This window comes from Pseudophryne corroboree, chromosome 5 (genome assembly GCF_028390025.1).
Source record: "Pseudophryne corroboree isolate aPseCor3 chromosome 5, aPseCor3.hap2, whole genome shotgun sequence".
NCBI lineage: Eukaryota > Metazoa > Chordata > Amphibia > Anura > Myobatrachidae > Pseudophryne > Pseudophryne corroboree.
Genome location: NC_086448.1, coordinates 608,835,477 through 608,857,459, shown reverse-complemented (window position 1 = coordinate 608,857,459; position 21,983 = coordinate 608,835,477). Strand labels below are relative to the sequence as shown.

At 45.9% G+C, this 21,983-nt stretch overlaps 1 protein-coding gene and 1 non-coding gene across 7 annotated transcripts in view; both read right to left on the bottom strand.

Moving 5' to 3' along the window:
* The window catches only part of PPP4R1 (protein phosphatase 4 regulatory subunit 1), a 258,120-nt gene that overhangs the window by 72,100 nt on the left and 164,037 nt on the right, over positions 1 to 21,983 (bottom strand). The gene's annotated exons all lie outside the window — the stretch shown is intronic.
* Positions 21,331 to 21,445, bottom strand: LOC134931261 (U5 spliceosomal RNA). The gene has a single exon (XR_010179059.1). It is a non-coding gene; the product is annotated as a U5 spliceosomal RNA (small nuclear RNA).

Below are 21,983 nucleotides of genomic sequence, written 5' to 3'. Positions count from 1 at the left end.
TTCAAACAAAATGTTTGATATTTAATGAGCATATAATATAAAAAATAATTAAATATTACTGCATAAATATAATGAGGCACTAAAAAAAAAAAACACGTAGGTATGGTAGACTTACCGTCGATAACTATTTCTGCTAAGTCCACAGTATCCACAGGATAAATATTGGGATATGAGGTAGCGTCAGCGGATTAGAACCAACGATCAAAGCTTTTGGCCTCCCAGAATACAACGGGCCAGTCCCCTATATCCCCGCCTCCTGGCTCAGGCAATTCAGTTGTTTTCCAAAGCTCAAGGTAGAAGCATCAGAGGGCCCTAATCAGGCGAGAAGAACACACATGCACACCCTTCCGTACAAGAAGGAAGAGGTTAGTAGGTGAAAGCATCCTCAAATCAGGGTCCGTCAGGGTGGGATACCTGTGGACTTAGGAGAAAGAGTTACGGAAAGTCTACCATAACTACATATTTCTCCTGCAGGGTCCACAGAATAAACATTGGGATGTCCCAAAGCAAATTTAGTGGTGGGGATGCTCCTGATTGGACAGGAGAATCCTTTGCCCGAATTCAGTGTCCTGAGAGGCCAAGGTATCAAAGGCATAATGTCTAATGAATGTGTTAAAGGAAAACCATGTGGCTGCCTTACATATCTGTTCTGCTGAAGCACCACGTTGTGCTGCCCATGACGGGCCTACCTTATGAGTAGAGTGAGCAGAGACATTAGCCGGAATAGGGAGATTAGCTTGAGAATATGCTTCGGAAATCGTCATCTGAAGCCACCGCGCCAGTGTCTGCTTGTCAGCAGGCCATCCTCTCTTGTGAAATCCGTAGAGAACGAAGAGAGTGTCTTTCTAATCGCACTGGTACAATCCACGTAGATCCTTAATGCATGGACTATGTCCAATGATGCAGCTCCCGCAGAAAGGTCCGGCCCTTGGAAAGCCGTAACTACAATTTCTTTGTTAAGATGGAATTTAGACACCACCTTAGGAAGATAACCAGATTTGTATCTGAGAACCGCTGTATCTGGATAAAAAAAGGAAAAAAAAGAAAAGAAGGGCGACATAACGCCCCTAAATCTGAAACTCTTCTAGCTGAAGCAATAGCCAGTAGAAAGAGAACTTTAGCTGTAGTTCAAATGGGGCAACTTGAAGCACCTTTAGGACTAAACTTAAATTCCAAGGCACTGTAGGATGATCAAAAGGAAGCATTCCCTGGAAAAAGTGCGAACATCCTGTAGGGTAGCAATTATCTTTTGGAACCAGTCAGTCAATGCTGACACTTGCACTCTCATGGAAGCCACCCGTAGACCTTTGACCATTCCTGCCTGAAGGAATGATAAGACTCTGGAAACTCTGAACGACCTAGGGTCAAATTTCCGGTCACTGTACCACTGAAAAGAGGCTTGCCATATTCGGTGATAAATGCGAGCCGAGGATGGTTTCCTTGCTCTGAGCAATGTTTGAATTACCTGCTGTGAGAATGATCTTGCTTTCAGGATGGATTCCACGCCGTCAAAGACAGTCACTCCAGGTGCTTGTAAAAGCAAAGACCCTGAGACTGTAGATCTGGAAGTTGAGGGAGTAGGAATGAAGCATCCATCGACAGCCTCTGCAGCTCTGTGTACCAATGTCTTCCGGGCCATGCCGGAGCTATTAGTATCACGGCGCTCTTTCCTTGTTTTACCTTTTGCATCACCCTGGGAAACAGGGCAATCGGTGGAAACAAATAGGCCAGACGAAAGTCCCATCTTACTGACAGGGCAACCACAAAGGTCGCTTTGGGATCCTTTGTTTTTGACCCATATATTGGAACTCTGTTGTTCTGACGGGACGCCATGAGATCTATCTCCGGTAACCTCCACTTATCTACAAGAGTCTGGAAGACCTTGGGGTGTAAAGCCCACTCGTTTGCATGAATGGCGTGTCAACTGAGAAAATCAGCTTCCCAGTTTAGGACTCCTGAAATGAACACTGCGGACAAGGCTGGATGATGAAGTTCTGCCCAACTTAACATGCGGTTTACTTCATAGCTTTTTGGCTGTGAGTTCCTCCCTGATGATTGAGGTACGCTACTGCCGTTGCATCATCCGAGCGAATTTAAACTGGTTTCCCCTGAAGGATGTCCTTTGCCTGAATGAGTGCCATATACAGTTGTGCTCATAAGTTTACATACCCTAGCAGAATTTATGATTTTCTGGCCATTTGTCAGAGAATATGAATGATAACTCACACACTTTTCTTTCACTCATGGTTAGTGGTTGGGTGATGCCATTTATTGTCAAACAACTGTGTTTACTCTTTTTAAATCATAATGACAACAGAAGCAACCCAAATGACCTTGATCAAAAGTTTACATACCCTGGAGATTTTGGTCTGATAACATGCACACAAGTTGACACAAACGGGTTTGAATGGCTACTAAAGGTAACCATCCTCACCTGTGATCTGTTTGCTTGTAATCAGTGTGTGTGTATAAAAGGTCAGTGAGTTTCTGCACTCCTGAAAGACCCTTGCATCTTTCATCCAGTGCTGCACTGACGTGTCTGGATTCTAAATCATGGGGAAAGCAAAAGAATTATCAAAGGATCTGCAGGAAAAGGTAATTGAACTGTATAAAACAGGAAAAGGATATAAAAAGATATCAAAGCAATTGAGAATGCCAATCAGCAGTGTTCACACTCTAATTAAGAAGTGGAAAATGAGGGATTCTGTGGAAACCAAATCATGGTCAGGAAGACCAACAAAAATTTCAGCCATAACTGCCAGGAAAATTGTTAGAGATGCAAAGAAAAATCCACAAATTACTTCAGCTGAAATACAGGACTCTCTGAAAAAAAGTGGTGTGGTTGTTTCAAGATGCACAAAAAGGAAGCATTTGAAGAAAATGGGCTGCATGGTCGAGTCGCCAGAAGAAAGCCATTACTACGCAAATGCCACAAAGCATCTCGCTTACAATACTCCAAACAGCAGAGACAAGCCTCAAAACTTCTGGAACAAAGTAATTTGGAGTGATGAGACCAAAATTGAACTTTTTGGCCAGAACCATAAACGTTACATTTGGAGAGGAGTCAACAAGGCCTATGATGAAAGGTACACCATTCCTACTGTGAAACACGGAGGTGGATCGCTGATGTTTTGGGGATGTGTGAGCTACATAGGCACTGGAAACTTGGTGAAAATTGATAGCAAGATGAATGCAGCATGTTATCAGAAAATACTGGAGGAAAATTTGCACTCATCAGCCCAGAAGCTGCGCATGGGACGTACTTGGACGTTCCAATATGACAATGATCCAAAACACAAGGCCAAGTCGACCTGTCATTGGCTACAGCAGAATAAAGTGAAGGTTCTGGAGTGGCCATCTCAGTCTCCTGACCTCAATATCATTGAGCCACTCTGGGGAGATCTCAAACGTGCAGTTCATGCAAGACAGGCCAAGAATTTACAGGAACTGGAGGCTTTTTGCCAAGAAGAATGGGCAGCTTTACCATTTGAGAAAATAAAGAGCCTCATCCACAACTGCCACAAAAGACTTCAAGCTGTCATTGATGTTAAAGGGGGAAATACACGGTATTAAGAACTGGGGTATGTAAACTTTTGATCAGGGTCATTTGGGTAGTTTCTGTTGTCATTATGATTTAAAAAGAGTAAACACAGTTGTTTGACAATAAATGGCTTCACCCAACCACTAACCATGAGTGAAAGAGCACAACTGTATATGCAGTGATCGCGACGAGCAAAAAAAAAAAAGTTGGTCCCAGGGACTCCTCACTTTTAAAAAATTGGGGTCCTATGCCACTTTTTTCTGGGTCCCATAAAAATTTATGCTTTTGAATTCCCCGTTTGCGGTTAGACCACCCCACATGTTGTACACATAAGGCTACTGTACACTATGTATGTCACCTTTTCAGTACTGACAATACATTGCCTTGATCTTACATAGACAACTGTAGTAGCTAAATACAGTTCTAGAACTGTACACTTTACATCCACTGTTTTATGAGAAACAACTTTGCAATGGCAATCTTGTTCCTAAATACCCAAGAAAGGAGAATTTTATTTGTCAAGGTCTCTGCAACATGATGTAGTTATATTGCCAGCGGTCTGGATACCGATGCTGGAATCCTGACCACTGACAATGCTGCCAGCCGGAATCCGACTAACGGGTTACTCCCACTCGTGGGTGTCCACGACAGCCATAGAGTGGGAACAGAACCTGTGGCAAGCGCAGCGAGCCACTGAGCCCGCACGGTATTTTGTGGCCGGGATCCTGGCGTTGGTATGCTGACTGCCATGATCCCGGCCGCCGGCATCACATACCAAACGCCTCTGCAACAATACATTACGTTGTATTGCATAATTAGCTACTGATGTGTGAAAGCTACTGGTACCTCAAGTATAATGCCTATAAACTGCCTAATGGTGACCAGCATTACTAACCTGGCACAATCAGCCTTACAGGAGGTAGATGGTTTCTGCAATCAATATGTTTGAAGTGGATGCAGTCAATATACCAGCTGTCACGATCCCGTTGTTCAAGAGACAGATGCCAGAATCCCGAAAGCTGGTGAATCACCGACAGGCGGAATCCCGAACACTGCGGGATATTCCCACTCGGTTGGTGGGTCCATGCCACCAACCGAATGGGAATAGAACCTGTGGTGAGCGAGGCGAGGATCCCGACAAATGGGATGCCGCTGTCAGTATAGTGACAGCTGGCATCCCGTCTGGTGGGATATCATATGTATCCCGTATGAAGTACTGCAGTAACACCCTATAGGTCACCTCACTAGCAGCACATGATGACAGTATCAATAACGGTCACAAATCAGCTCCTCTGTGCTGCTTACTCTATCTCACAACGCTGGAAAGCACTTCTGCTTTTACTGGAGATATAACAGATGTTCTCCAGCAGTTGCCAGAGCTGCATCTGTACCCACTCCCTCTCTGGGTACACAGATTGCAATGGGCGGTTGCATATATTTTATATTATATACACACACATATAGACATACATATATATACAGACACACACATATATATATATTTATATATCAATATACACACGCATCTATATGCATGCATCCTAAATTGTATTATCTTAAGGCTTAGGTAGCCTGTGCATCTCCTGCCATTATAGAACCAAAAGTCACATAATGGCCAAATTTTGGAGAGCCACAGGCTGCCCCCGTTCAGCCTGATGTGACAGAAGCAGAAGGGTCAGCGTGTGTGTAATCCCCAGCTTTGCTTACCATACACCCGGTTCTGCTGCTGGCACACCAACTCCATGAGGCTCTGTTCCACCATCCCGTCGGCACTCGCTGTATACTGTCACCCGCAGGGCGAATTCAAGTCATCAGTAGGAGGAGTCCCGGTCCGGGGAGCAGTGGAAAGCGCTGTGCATGGAGTCTCTCCCATGCTGAAGGTGTCGCAGCATGGACGAGGCTGGCATGGGGCACGCAGGGCTGCTTGGGATTAACACGCCGCTAAACCCTCCTCGCGGTCACGGTAACCTTTCTGATGTTGCCGATTACAGCAGCTCCCAGTCAAAGCAGCGGCATCAGCGAAAGGGGAATCCCATTCCCGGGACAGAGTCAACTGCTCAGCGGCCAGCATCTGCCTATGCGGCTGTAGGGAGGCGGGGCCTTCTATGTGCATGTGGAACATTTGCGGAGAGACGCGGCAGTGATTGGATGGGGAGACAGTCTCCTATTGGCGCATTGAGACACAGCACGCCCTATGGGACCCGCTCATTTTTTAAAACCAGGTACATCAGTTCCTGTAGTGCGTAAAAACGCGCTGTAGCGCGTATTTTCCGATCTTTGTATATGGCCCGAAGTTCCAATATATTTATTGACGGGCAACTTTCTTCCTTGGTCCATTGCCCTTGGAAAAAACTTCTTCCTGACACTGCTCCCCAGCCCTGAAAACTGGCATTCGTTATCAGAACTTCCCAATCGGATATCCAAAAGGGTCTCCCTTTGTCCAGATGGGATGTCTGTAACCACCAGGCTAATGACCTCCTTACTTCCAGAGGAAGGACCATAGTCTGCGTTTTTTTGTCTGATGTAACCCATTCCATTTGGAAAGGATCAGGTGTAGAGGCCTCGAGTGGAATGGAGCATACTCCACCATGTCAAATGTCGACACCATAGATTCCATCACACGCATTGCATTGAGAATCCAACACAGCCCCCAAATGAGTCATCCGTTGTGATGGAACCAGGGACGACTTTGCCCAATTTATGAGCAAACAGTGTCTCTGTAAACAAGGCTGTTGCAGACGACACTGAAGCAATTCCTGAGATTCTGCCAGGATTAATATATCGTCGAGGTATGGAAATATCCCCTGCTGACAGATGTCATTACCACCATAATTTTGGTGAACACTCTGGGAGCTGTGGCCAGTCCAAATGGTAGGGCCTGAAACTGAAAATGTAGCTGGAGTATAGCAAACCTGAGATAGCGCTGATGGGACAGTGCTATAGGAACATGTTGGTAAGCATCATGGATATCCAGGGAAACCATAAAATCCTCCGCCTCCATGGCCAAAATAATGGAACGAGAATTCTCCATATGAAAACGATGCACCCAAATGTACTTGTTTAGCACCTTCAGATTGAGTATAGACCAGAACGACCGATTTGGCTTTTGCACTAGAAGCAGTTTGGAATAAAAACCTTGTCCTCGTTGCGCAGGAGGAACTGGAATTATTACTCCTGACTGAAGCAACTTCTGAAATGCCTCTTGCAAAGCCGTGGCCCTCGTTTCCACTGAAGACGGGCTGGTACAAAAAAAACTTTGAGGAGGGTGTTTCTTGAAGGCAAACGCATAACCGTGAAACAATGCTTCTTGCAGCTACGCAATCTGTGCAAAATGAAGAAGTCTGCTTCCCACCCTGGGATCCCCCGGGTGGAGGCCCGCACCATCAGGCTGATGGCTTATCCTGGCTTGGAAGCTGGCACTCTGGTAGCTCAATGCTTTTTAGTCTTACAAGACTTATCAAATTGAGACTGTTTGCCATAAGCCTTTCCTGTTGCTTATCCTTGAGTCCGAAAAACTGGAAATCTAGGCTTGGATTTGCGAGTGGAAGGAAACTTCACTTTCTTGGAGTCTGCTTCTGACTCCAAAATACTGTTAAATTCTTTACCAAAAAGAATATGTCCAGTAAAAGGCAAAGACTCCAGAACCTTCTTAGATTCTGAGTCAGCTTTCCATGTACGTAGCCAAACCGCTCTGCGAGCTGCTACTGCTGAGGCTTGAGAAGCAATCGTACCCATATCCAAGGCTGCTTCTTACATAAAAATAGACGCCTGTTTAATACGTGCAATATGGGATTTTTGCTCTTTAGATGCCAATGACAGATAATCCTCCAATGCATCAGCCCAGGCTGCCACTGCTTTTGCCATCCAGGATGAAGCCATGGCTAGTCTTACGATTGCCCCAGACAATCATCTATTTTCCTATCCGTGACATCATTTAATGCTATTGAAGGCAGAGGTAATGTAGATTTTCGCACCAATCAAATGACATGCGTATCTACTTTGGGAGCCCCCTCCCTTTTTAAACAGTCCCCAGCTGGAAGAGGATATTGGGAATTCCATTTCTTTGGAATTCTAAACTCCTTACTGGGTGTTACCCAAGCCTCTTGCATAATTTCCCTCAGCTGTTCTGACCCAGGAAATTCAGTCATGACTGTTTTGGGACGTTTAAACAGAGGTGCCTTGGATTTTTAACAAAGGCTCTGCTGCTTCCTCTAAGGATATAATGGCTTTCATAGCACTAATTAGCTCAGGTATGTCCACTGAGATGAGACCTTCATCGTCTCTGTATGCAGACCCAGAGTGTGATGAGTCCTCATCCTCCAACGAGTACCCATCTGAAACATCTGTAGACTGTGAAGATGTTGTTTCACGTCTATGTGATTTACTTTCCATCGGCCTTTCAACCTGTTTTTGTTGAAAGGCTGCAGATTCGTGGACTGGATGTGATAAACCCCAGGGGAATGTTGCATGTAAGGGTTAATAGGGTAACCTATCCCTGGCATAGGAGCTGGCATTATCTGCTCAGCTATACTGGATAATGTCTGTGCAAAAGTAGCCCATGGACGTTCAACTTGAACCTGTGCCTGCCTTGGATTATTCAGTAGGCTTTGGAGAAACCTAAAACAGTTTGCAAAAAATCCATTTTGAACCAGATCCTGAGAGGTTAACCCAGCTTTGCAAGACAAACATGAAATGAGTATTGGTGCAGCTGTGGAGAGTGTATCCTCTTCACCCTTGCCTCTCTTAGACATGATAAACAAATCACACACCTGTACAGTGTTAACTACACAATTTGTGACTGAAATCACTTTAAAACTTGTTAAAGTGACATACAATCTGATCCCTCCCTGCTTTGCACCAGCATTGTGGATCGGCATACACAGAAACGGACAGAAATAATAAAGTCAGCAATCAGTCACAGGTTATACATTAGTATTATAAGCAATATGAGCACATATTCAACTACAGATACATTTTAAGTATGTAGGAGAAACATATTACTGCATTACCTAATATAGGACTTTAAAAGTATTCAGTCGCACAGCGAAAGAAACAGCAGCAATAGTTTACAAACATAGGCATCAAGCATTTATCCAACTACTCGTACCCAACGGTAGGTAGAGACTTCGTGCTATATCACTCGGCTCAGGAGAGTGGGATACAGGGAGACTTCACCCCACTTCCAGGTTCGATCAATACGTTAGTGAACGATGAGTGGATCCAGACGCTAATAGTGTACACAAATGCCCAGTGAACACAGACGCACCAGTCACACAGCCGCCTATGCTGCGATTGGGTCCTTTTAGATACAAAGCGTCTCAGACGGAAGTGGGAAATCAGTTCATGGTGGGCAACTCTGAGGAAACTGGTCATGAACTGGGGGGAAGGGCAACAAGGGGAGCGTCTTACTCCCCACTGCTGACATCAACCCCAGGGATCGCGGCATCACACTAAGCCCTGAAGCCTATGATCACTGAGGTCTATCGCTGGTGCACCCGAGGTGGCAGCCCCGTCAGCTACTGATCGGTAGTCTCCTCTCGAAAACAGTGCGGCTGTGTCTTGCGTCTCCCCTGCTAAGCGGAACCGACGCCTTACCATCTCCCCGTGCTCTGGCCACAGCCTGTTAACGTCCGCTGGACTTGCTAGTATCTGACACAGACACCCGTCAAAACAGCACTGTACACGTGGGTAAGTGTTGTCGCGACCCGGTGGAAAGTTGCTGGAGCGACTCTTTCTAAGGTGCGTGTAAGACGCCTTTCAGAAAACTCGCTCAAAAAACTTAAGACTATAAAAATAAATTAAACAACAAGCTTATGGCTGCCAAAATCAGCAGCCCAAAGATAGTGGTCTGGCTACAGCCGCACCAACAAAAAAACTGAATTGTCTGACCCCAGGAGGCAGAGATATAGAGGACTGGCACGTTGAATTCTGGGAGGCCAAAAGCTTTGATCATTGGTGCCAATCTGCTGACGCTACCTCATATCCCAATGTTTATCCTGTGGATAACCTGTGGACCCTGCAGGAGAAAATACAAAATATGCTGCACATCACAGGTTCATTCTGCTCTATTCTGTAATTTGCCATATTCTTTATTAACACTACAGACTGTGGGTTTAGAGGGGAAGCTGAGGAGTAGGCACCAAATAGTTAATCTATTGAAACCAAAACTGCCCCCTCCCTAAGCCCACCCACCTCCTTCATCCTAAATAGGGAAAACTGCAGGCTGTGGCACTTTCTAAAACAATAACTAAAAGGGGGAGGTGGGTGGTGGTATACCACAGGATCCGCGCTGTTAGCAAAACCTTATGCCCAAAACCGGCAAATGGGAAACAGCGTGCAAAAAGAGGATTTTGGTACTTACCGATAAATCCATTTCTCTGAATCCTCTAGGGGACACTGGAGTTCCACTTAGACATTAGGGGTGTGAAGTCTGTGAACCGGAGGTGTGGCACAATCTTAAAAATTTGCATTGTCTGCACAGCTGGCTCCTCCCCCTTCACGCCCCTCATGCCTCAGTTTTGAAAATTTGACTGAGAGACGAGGACACGTATGAGAGCCTATGGCGAGAAACCGAACCGTGCAACCTGCTAAACAGCATCCAAGAACAGTTTTAAACGAAAACCAACGCTGTTTGTACGAACAGTATGAACAAGAACTATAAACACAGCAGGATTGACAGCACCGAGGCGGGCGTCCAGTGTCCCCTAGAGGATTCAGAGAAATGGATTTATCGGTAAGTACCAAAATCCTCTTTTCTCTTCCATCCACTAGGGGACACTGGAGTTCCACTTAGACATTAGGGGACGTCCCAAAGTTTTCCCCCAGGGAGGGAGTGCTGTCTGTTGCCTGCAAAACCAAACGTCCGAAGTTAGAATCTTCAGACGCAAAGGTATCGAACTTATAAAATTTTGCGAACGTGTGGGCTGAGGACCACGTCGCCGCTCTGCAAAGTTGAGTAGTGGAAACCCCTCTGGCAGCCGCCCAGGAGGCACCCACTGATCTAGTGGTATGCGCACTTGTCCGCAATGGAAACTGTTTACCACTGGAAATATACGCTTGTCTAATGGCAAGTCTAATCCATCTAGACAGGAACTGCTTAGAAGCCGGCCAACCCTTCTTTGGTCCATCATAAAGTACGAACAAATGATCTGACTTCCGAAAGGACGATGTAACTTGTACGTACACCCTTAAAGCTCATACCACTGCCAATGACATATTCCCATCTGCTAGACTCTGGAAAGATGGGACCACAATTGGTTGGTTTACATGAAAACCCGAAACAACCTTAGGAAGGAAATCTGCTCTTATACGGAGTTCCGCCCGATCCTCATGAGAAATCAAAAAGGGACTTTTACACGACAAGGCTCCCAACTCAGAGACCCGTCCAGCCGAAGCTAAGGCTAGCAACAACGTTACCTTCCAAGAAAGATATTTTAGTTCTGTCCGTAGTAACGGTTCAAACAAAGGTGATCTTTAAAAAAAAATCTAACACCAAATGCAGGTCCCAAGGTTCCGTGGGGGTACGAAAAGGGGGGTTGTATTCTTAACACCCCTTGCAAAAAAAAAAATTTGAACCTCTGGCAAGGGTGCCAACCGTTGTTGAAAAAGAATGGAAACAGCCGACACCTGAACCTTCAGAGATCCCAATCGCAAACTTAATGTCAGGCCTGCTTGAAGGAACAGTAAAAGTCTGGATAAGTGGAAGGATTTCGAGTCCCATCCCTGTTCCTGACACCAGTCTATATATTTCTTCCCGCTGTAACCGGCTTTCTAGCCGCAATCATTGTAGGAATAGCCAATCTTGGTATTCCTCTGTTTCTCAAGATCCGGGTTTCAACAGCCACGCCGTCAAACGCAGTCTGTTCAGATCTGGGTAAAGAAACGGTCCTTGAGATAGTAGGTCCTCTCTTTGAGGTAACATCCATGGGTCTTCTGACAGTAATCCCTGCAGGTCCGAGTACCAACTCCTGCGTGTCCAATCTGGTGCGATTAGAATCACCCACACTCGTTCTCGTTGTAACCGTTTCAGTATCCTTGGTATGAGAGGGAAGGGTGGAAAGCTGTATACCCTTTCGTAATCCAAAGGAAGTGTCAACGCATGTACTCCTTCTGCTGCAGCATCTCTTGTCCTGGATACATATCTGGACAGCTGGTGGTTCTGCCTCGACGCCATGAGGTCGATTCGAGGAAGACCCCATCTCTTCACTACCATCTTGAAAATCCGCGGATGAAGACACCACTCTCCCAGATGCATGTCTTGTCGACTGAGACAATCTGCCTTCCAGTTTTCTACTCCTGGAATGAATATTGCCGATAGTATGATCTCTCGCCTGTCCGCCCACAACAGGATCTTTGTTGATTCTTTCAACGCCATCTTGCTCTTCGTTCCCCCATGACGGTTTATGTAAGCCGTCGTCGTGACATTGTCCGACTGTATCCGTACATATTGACCTATGACCAGGTCTGCGGCCAATAGAAGTGCGTTGTAAACAGCTCTTAGTTCCAGAATGTTTATGGGTAATCTGCTCTCTTGAGGCTTCCACCTTCCCTGGAATTGATGGGTCTTCCAGGACGGCACCCCATCCTCTGAAACTGGCGTCCGTTGTCAGAATCCTCCAGTCCCAAATACCGAATCTCTTTCCTGCTGCGAGATTCTTGTGCATCAACCACCATGTCAGGGAGATACGTACTTGTGGTTGAAGTCTGATTCTCCGATGAAGTAGCCAATGCGAACCTGCTCCTTGAGCAATGAGGTTCATTTGAAAGGGTCGGGAATGAAGTCTTCCGTACTGGAGAGCCTCGAACGACGCTACCATTTTTCCTAAAAGTTGTACACAGTGATGGAGAGACACCGTCGGTGTCCCTAGTACCTGAGTCACCAACTTCCGTATGTCCTGAATCTTGGACTCTGGTAGAAAAATTCTCAATTTCACCGTGTCCAATATAAGACCTAGGAACTGAATCCTTTGCGTTGGAATGAGGTTGGATTCCTTGAAGTTCACTATCCATCCGTGTTGAATCAGAAATTGGTGAGATGTGTGAGCATCCTTTATCAGCTTCTCCTGAAAAGAGGCTTTGATGAGGAGATCGTCTAGGTAAGGTAATATAGTGACTCCCCTTAATTTCAAATCTGCCACCATTACCGCCATGATCTTTGTGAAGATCCGTGGGGCTGAAGATAGACCGAACGGTAGAGCTCTGAATTGATAATGATCCGTCACCAATGCAAACCGTAGGTAGCTTGGTGTGGGGACCAAATTGGGATATGCAGGTACGCATCTTTTATGTACATGGATATCATGAACTCCTTGTGTTCTAGACCTGCAATGACCGACCGTATTGATTCCATCTTGAATCTGTAATTCTTAGAAATTGGTTTAAAACTTTTAAATTTAGAATCGGTCTGACTGTTCCGTCTGGCTTTGAAACGACAAAAAAAAAAAAAAAACAACTGGAATAAAATCCCGTTCCTCTCTGAGGGGTAGGAACTGGAACAATGACCTCTGACTGTAGCAATTTTTGAATTGCTGAAAGTAAAGCTTTTGCTTTGATAGGGCACAGAGGTTGAAAATCCATCTTGTACCCTTGAGAGATTATATTGTTTATCCAATTCTCTGGAGAGGTGTTGGTTCATGTGTCTGAAACCTCTCCAGTCGTGTGCCCACCAGGAGAGACCCTAGGTGAGCTGGGAGACCGTCATGCCCCGTTTTTTTCAGCAGGTTTATCCTGCTTTCTGGTCGTTGCTTGTGAGCGGCCTCTACCTCTGCCCCCACGTGCCGATCCACCAAAACCTCTTTCTCTGCCTCGAAAGGACTGAGATCTGAAAGAATTAAACGATGGTCCCGAATAACCTGTCTTAACCTGTGGAGTGTGTATAAGGAGTAGGCAGAAATGTGGACTTTCCAGCTGTAGCTTGGGAAATCCATTTGTCCAATTCTGGACCGAAAATCGTGTCACCCATAAAGGGAATAGTTTCCATTGCCTTTTTAGTGTCAGAATCTCCTTGCCATTCTCTAAGCCATAAAATTCACCTTGCTGATATGGCCGATGCAGAGATGCGCGATGCAATTCTACTGGCATCCTTAGATGCCTGACATAAATATGAAGCTGATTCTCGAATGTGTTCCGCCAGATAAGTAATCTCTTCCAAGCTATTTTACTCTTCAATAGCTTGTATAATACGGCTGGCCCATGCTTCCATGGCCCTGTTCACCCAAGCACAGATGAGTGTAGGTCTCTGTGCTGCACCTGCTGCTACAAAAATCGACTTTAAAGCTGTGTCAACTTTACGATCTGAAACCTCCTTTAAAGTCGTTACATTAGGTATTGGTAAAATAGTCTTTTTTGACAACCTACCTAGGGAAGCATCCACTACCGGTGGATTTTCCCATTTATCCATTACCCCCTTAGGTAAAGGATACGTTACCTGAAACCTCTTTGGGAATTGGAAGCGTTTATCAGGTTGTTTTCATGCCTCCTCCATTTGATTTTGGAGGGACTTAGGAATGGGAAACATTGTTAAAATCCAGTATCTCCTTAACTGACTTAAGAATCAATACCTGAGATCGCTGAATCCTCTTCTGTGGAATCAGCATCCAGGTTAGGTTCAATTAACTCACCTTCCTCCGTATCCATAAGGAGACCCTCCTCTTCCTCCGTTACCTGAACAACAGGAAGGGGTCTTTTAACTGCCTTGCGCACAATTTTGTCTGGTTGTGCGGGTGGCGTTAATCTGATGAGAAATTCCTCCATTGTCTTTGAGAATCCCGCAGCCCACTCTGATTGTTGCTTGCGTGATTCCGCCAACTCTTTGGATCTTCTGTGACCGTGATGGAGCACTGTTCCCTGGTTGTGCGCCCTTGTCTACGCAGGAGTCGCACACCCCCGAACTGCCAATCCTCGTGCTTTTCTTATTACATTTCGTACACACGTAATAGGCTTTTGATGTCTTGGTTGCTGCCTTAGACATGATTAGCCCTTTTATTGACAATTTAAACACAACTTTCACCCTTTATTCAGGAAAAGAAAGTTTGTAGTATATGACGGGAGTGAAGTTTTTTTTTTTTTTTTTTTGGAACCGGCTGTAATAACTCTTCTGATTCAGAAAGGTAGATTAAAAAAAATAATAATAATGAATTAATAAATAAAATATCAAACATCAGCCGGTTAGCAGCCCTCACAAGCCCAGCTGTCAATCAGCTACGATGATAGGGTTGTGCATGTACTCCCAGAATTTTCCTCAGGATCTTTGAATAGAAGTCCCTTGAAAATATAAGTAATAAGTTATTTCTTCAGGAGATCCTCAATTATTTATGCTATTTTTTTTTTTTTACCAGCAGGGGGAGCCTAACTAAACTTCCCTCATATGATAAGGTCTAAGAGGGGGAGGGATCTCCCTGCCCCTCAGCTTTGGCGCCTATACTGTTATCTTAAAATGGCCGCTGTAAAAAAAAAATGTATGCACTTCATTAGAATGCCTGCGCCGCTATCTGCATTCAGTACACTGAGATTTTTACCTCCTGTGTCCCCTTTCCTATTAAACAGTGACCCGCTTCTATCCTCCGGCTCTCTGTACTACAACCGAGCCGTTTGTATGCCCCCTCGGCTGAGCCGTGTTTCTGTCTATCTCCCGCGGGACCCGGGCGCGCTGTAAAAGTGCTCCCTGCCCCTCCGACTTAGCAGTGCGACCCGCCGTGCTCACGCGGGACCCGGGCGCGCTGTACAAGAGTTATGCTTCAGCAGCGTGACCCGGCTCTCCCCTGCATGCACTTCTGACAGCGGCGCTATGTAAGCCGCCCGTATAGCTGGCGCTTCTGCTAAGTTATTAGGTGGTCAGAATAAACGGCCTGTACTTAAGTGTACAATATACTGCCGGGAGATTATATTACTGGCCCTTTACAACCAGTACTCACGGTTTGAAGCCAAAGAGAATCTCCTGAGGAGAGATGCCGATCCCTTCAGTAGGGATCATTGTCTCTCACATATATACAAGCCTTGTCCCCCTTTACTTAGGTTGACGCAGCCTGTTGTAGAAAGTTTTTTCCTCAGGAAATGAATCTAGTCAGGAGCTCTCTGCTCCTATGTGCTTCACCTCTAGCACAATTTTCAAAACGGAGGCCTGAGGGGCGTGAAGGGGGAGGAGCCAGCTGTGCAGACAATGCAAATTTTTAAGATTGTGCCACACCTCCGGTTCACAGACTTCACACCCCTAATGTCTAAGTGGAACTCCAGTGTCCCCTAGTGGATGAAAGAGAAACAAAAAAAAAAATTAAAAAATAAGATTTTACTCACCGGTAAATCTATTTCTCGTAGTCCGTAGTGGATGCTGGGGACTCCGTAAGGACCATGGGGAATAGACGGCTCCGCAGGAGACTGGGCACATCTAAAGAAAGGTTTAGGACTATCTGGTGTGCACTGGCTCCTCCCCCTATGACCCTCCTCCAAGCCTCAGTTAGGACACTGTACCCGGAAGAGCTGACACAATAAGGAAGGATTTTGAATCCCGGGTAAGACTCATACCAGCCACACCAATCACACCATATAACTCGTGATAGGAACCCCGGTTAACAGTATGATAACAATGGAACCTCTGAATAGATGGTTCGCAATAACAACCCGATTTGTGTAACAATAACTATTTACAAGTATTGCAGACAATCCGCACTTGGGATGGGCGCCCAGCATCCACTACGGACTACGAGAAATAGATTTACCGGTGAGTAAAATCTTATTTTCTCTGACGTCCTAGTGGATGCTGGGGACTCCGTAAGGACCATGGGGATTATACCAAAGCTCCCAAACGGGCGGGAGAGTGCGGATGACTCTGCAGCACCGAATGAGAGAACTCCAGGTCCTCCTCAGCCAGGGTATCAAATTCATAAAATTTTGCAAACGTGTTTGCCCCTGACCAAGTAGCAGCTCGGCCAAGTCGTAAAGCCGAGACCCCTCGGGCAGCCGCCCAAGATGAGCCCACCTTCCTTGTGGAATGGGCTTTTAGAGATTTAGGCTGCGGTAGTCCCACCGCAGAATGCGCAAGCTGAATAGTGCTACAAATCCAGCGCGCTATAGTCTGCTTAGAAGCAGGAGCACCCAGCTTGTTGGGTGCATCTAGGATAAACAGCGAGTCAGTTTTCCTGACTCCAGCCGTCCTGGAAATATAATTTTTCAGGGCCCTGACTACGTCCAGTAACTTGGAATCCTCCAGGTCCCTAGTAACCGCAGGCACCAATAATAGGTTGGTACAAGTGAAAACCTGATACCACCTTCGGGAGAAAGTGAGGACGAGTCCTCAACTCTGCCCTATCCATATGGAAAGTCAGGTAAGGGCTTTTTTTTTTTTTTTTTTTTTTTTTTTTTAATGACAAAGCCGGCAATTCTGACACATGCCTGGCCAAAGCCAGAGCCAACACATGACCACTTTTCATGTGAGATATTTCAATCCACGGTTTTAAGTGGCTCAAACCAATGTGATTCCAGGAACTCCAAAACCACATTGAGATCCCAAGGTGCCACTGGGGCACAAAGAAGGGGCTGAATATGCAGCGCTCCCTTACAACGTCTGAACTTCAGGCTGACATCCTTCCTGGCTTTGATCAGGATAAGAATGACTACCTCCGGAATGCCTTTTTCACTCAGGATCCGGTGTTCAACCGCCATGCCGTCAACGCAGCCGCGGTAAGTCTTTGAACAGACAGGGCCCCTGCTGCAGCAGATCCTGTCTGAGTGGCAGAGGCCATGGGTCCTCTGAGATCATCTCTTGAAGTTCCGGGTACCAAGCCCTTCTTGGCCAATCCGAAACAATGAGTATAGTTCTTACTCCTCTTTTTCTTATTATCCTCAGTACCTTGGGTATGAGAGGGAGAGGAGGGAACACATAAACCGACTGGTACACCCGCGGTGTCACTAGAGCGTCCACAGCGATCGCCTGAGGTTCCCTTGACCTGGCGCAATATCTGTTTTATTGAGGCGGGACGCCATCATGTCCACCTGTGGTCAGTGCTACCACATGATTTTCCGTCCAACGGGGAATCCTTGTGGCTTCTGCCATTGCCCTCCTGCTTCTTGTGCCGCCCTGCCTGTTTACATGGGCGAGCGCCGTGATGTTGTCTGATTGGAACAGTACGGCTGGTGAAGCAGGGGCCTTGTTTTGCTTAGGGCCTTGTAAATGGCTCTTATCTCCAGAAAATTTATGTTAAGTGAAAACTCCTGTTTGGACCATAGTCCTTGGAATTTTATTCCCTGTGTGACTGCACCCCAGCCCCGAAGGCTGGCATCCGTGGTCACCAGGACCCAGTCCTGTATTCCGAATCTGCGGCCCTCTAGTAGATGAGCGCTCTGCAGCCACCACCGCAGCGACACCCTGGTTCTTGCCGACCGGGTTATCCGCTGCTGTATCTGGAGATGGAACCCGGACCATTTGTCCAACAGGTCCCACTGGAAAATCCTTGCGTGGAACTTTCCGAATGGAATTGCTTCGTACGAAGCTACCATTTTTTCCCAGGACTCATGTGCATTGATGTACCGACACCTGTCCCGGTCTTAGGAGGTTTCTGACTAGAGATGACAACTCCTCGGCTTTTTCCATTGGAAGAAACACTTTTTTCTGGTCTGTTTCCAGAATCATTCCCAGGAACAGAAGACGTGTCGTCGGGACCAGCTGTGACTTTGGAATTGAGAATCCTGTCCTGCTGTTGCAGCACTTCCCGAGAAAGTGCTACCCCCTTACCAACTGTTCCTTGGACCTCGCCTTTATCAGGAGATCGTCCAAGTACGGGATAATTAAAACTCCCTTCTTGCGAAGGAGTATCATCATTTCGGTCATTACCCTGGTAAAGACCCTCGGTGCCGTGGATAATCCAAACGGCAGCGTCTGGAACTGATAGAGACAGTCCTGTACCACAACCTTGAGGTACTCCTGGTGAGGAGGGTAAATGGGGACATGCAGGTAAGTATCCTTGATGTCCAGAGAGACCCTGTAATCCCCCTCGTCCAGGTTCGCAATAATCGCCCTGAGCGATTCCATCTTGCACTTGAATCTTTTGTTATATGTGTTCAAGGATTTTTTATATTTAAGATGGGTCTCACCGAACCGTCCGGTTTCGGTACCACAAACATTGTGGAAAAGTAACCCTTTTCCTGTTGAAGGAGGGGTATCTTGATAATCACTTGCTGTGAATACAGTTTTTTGGATTGCCACCAACACTGCCTCCCCCTGGCAGAGGGAGTTGCCGGTAAGGCAGATTTTAGGAAACGGCGGGGGGGAGACGTCTCGAATTCCAGCCTGTACCTCTGAGATACTGTTTGAAGAACCCAGGGATCAACCTGTGAGAGAGCCCACTGTGCGCTGAAATTTCTGAGACGGGCCCCCACCGTACCCGGGTCCGCCTGAGCAGCCCCAGCGTCATGCTGTGGACTTACCGGACGCAGGGGAGGACTTCTGCTCCCGGGAACTAGCTGTGTGCTGCAGCTTTTTTCCTCTACCTTTTCCTCTTGGCAGAAAAGATGAGCCTCTAGCTCTCTACTTTTCTGAGGCCGAAGGGACTGTACCTGATAATACAGTGCTTACTTTTGCTGTGGGGTAGCTTGTGGCAAAAGTTTTGATTTCCCAGCCGTAGCTGTGGAAACGAGATCTGAAAATAGGATTTTGGTACTTACCAGGTAAATCCTTTTCTTTGAATCCATAGGGGGCACTGGAGTACTCTTGGGATATGGACGGGCGTAGCCGAACAAGGGCACTGAATATTCAAATTTAGGACCCTCCCCCCCCCTCCATATCCCCGAGTACCTCAGTGTACGACCTCAGTGTTTTTTACTGAGCGAACAGGAACGATATAGAGAGGTTGACAATGGAGAATACCTATAACATAACGGACAACACAATGTTGACCCATAACCTTACTGTCAACTAAACAGTTGACACCATAACCGATAGAACTTTATAATTTGAACCAATCGGTGAAAATGTGTTACCATAAGCTCCTCTGAGCTTAATATCAATGAAGTAAAACTTGTTACCCTAAGCTCCCTTGAGCTTAAAACAACCCCGGTAAAACTGCTCTGGGTGGGCGTCCAGTGCCCCCTATGGATTCAAAGAAAAGGATTTACCTGGTAAGTACCAAAATCCTATTTTCTTTATCATCCACTAGGGGTCACTGGAGTACTCTTGGGACGTACCAAAGCTTCCCTCGTGGGCGGGAGAGCTGTTTGATACTTGTAACAGTAGGCAGCCCAAAGCTAGATGCTGATGGCGCCACCATTTATAACGTGTAAACGTGCACAAACATGGTGCACATGAAGGCTATATAGCCGCGTTTTAGACACTCCACGACCCACTGGGTCTGACATTCCCACAGAACCTGTGGGATGAGCTATTACCGACGTAGGCGATTGTAACTTAGCCTTAAAGTAAACCTGACTTGTAGTCATTATTATTACCCAACTGGATAATGTCTGCTAAGAAACTGGCTAACCCCAGTTGGCAGTATCATAGAGAACAAACAACGTATTCATATCACGTACTGTTGACGTTCGGGACATATATAAACGCGTAATGCGTGTACCACATTCAGAATTCTAGAATGTGCTGTCCACACAGGAACCCCTATTGGTATATTGATGTGAAGAATACGAAAGCGTGATTCGTCCGAAGATCTGCTTTGTCATGAGAAAACTCAAATACGGTGGCTTGGAATACAAGGCACCCAAATATGAAAACAAAACCCTTGCCGAAGCCAAGGCTATAAGAAAATTGTTTTCCAAAGTGAGAAACTTAATTCCCATTTGTTGAAAGGGTTCAAAATATGAAAACTGTAAGAAATCTGAACCCAACTTCAAGTCGCCTGGCGCTGTAGGTGGGATAAATAGAGTGTGAACTTTGATGACACCTTGTAGAAAGATGTGTACAGACGCCAATAGAGGCAAACGTCTTTGAAAATAAGTTTACCACACAGATACCTGCACTCTTCGTGCAGATCAACGCAGTTTTCCATTCCACCCCGTTTAACAGAATACGGGTTACTTGAAGGATGATGTTGGAAACTTCCGAGGTTTACAACCTATGTAAGCCCACGAAATTTTGTAAAAATGAGCTGCCTTAAACGGCTTACTATTTCGTAACATGGTTAGTATAACCGATACTGTAATGCTCAATTTCTTAAGAGGGCGGTCTGCACCCTCACCCCGTCAACCGCAGCTGCGGTACATAGATAATAGGTACATAGGTAACTATGGGTAAACTAACGTTCCCTGATGTAACAGGTTGGACGTATTATGAGCGGGCCAAGATCGTGTGCAAGTATTCCTTGAAAATTCGAGAAGCAAACTTCTCCGAAACCCATGAGCTACCACCAGTATGACTGTGACAAACTGTCTTATGAGCCGTTTTGACAACGGAGAGAGCAGCGGAAACTGGTGGAGCCAGATACACGATGCTGAATGACCACATGAATGTGAGAGACTCCACCGCCACTGCCCTTGTGATCTGTTTTGTACACATACTGAGCTTTTGTAATTGTGGCGAGATGCCATCATGTATACTTGAGGGTAACCCCCTTCTGTGGACTCACATATGAAACACCTCTGGATTTAATGTCCAGTTTTCAGGATCCAAATCCTGACGGGTGAGATCCTCTGTCTAACAGATGTCCACTCACGTAATGATCTCTTGACATTTTCACATAATGGTGTTCTAAGCCATTGAGGATTTGAGTCACATGCCGCATTACCATGCGGCTTCTTGGTTCTCACTGGTTGTTGTGTATGCAACTGCCGTTGCCTTGTTTGACTGCTTAAGGCCAGCGTGAGACAGGCATCAAACATTTACCTGAAACTCATGGTTGTTCCTCTCCACAGAAATCTTTAGTAAAAGGCGAAAGATTTATTCGTTCTGAAGAGAAACCAGAGTATATACCTGGTCAGACTGAAAGCGAATCATGTATTGCATTGTAAAATGCACAGAGTTCTAGGACCTTTATCGACAGCAATCTTTGTTGCTGATTTTAACTACAAATCCTGACCCTCTGCGACTGTCGTCCAGAGTATATGCACCCTTTTCCCTCTGTGGGAAACGCGAGTGAAGGGTGGCGAACTAAATTGAAAACACAACTTTATTCTTAATAGGTGAATACACCAATGTACCGCTAGTGTGCGTGTTTTGCACTAATTACTAGACGTACATTTGTTATTGCTGGTGTAGTAGGTAAAAGTCTTTGATTTACCGTATTTATCATCTTACCTAGGCATTGACATCGTTTAGACGGAATTAGATGTGATTGTTTTCGAACTTGATCTGCTACCGCAGTATACCTTAGTAGCGCAAGTTAAAGGAACTTTGTTGAGACAGAGTTCTTATGTGAGATGAGCTATCATCCCAACCTCACTTTGGTAAATACCCAAAGCGATAAGCAACGGTAGACATGAAATGGTTAATGGTTGTGGCGATTTG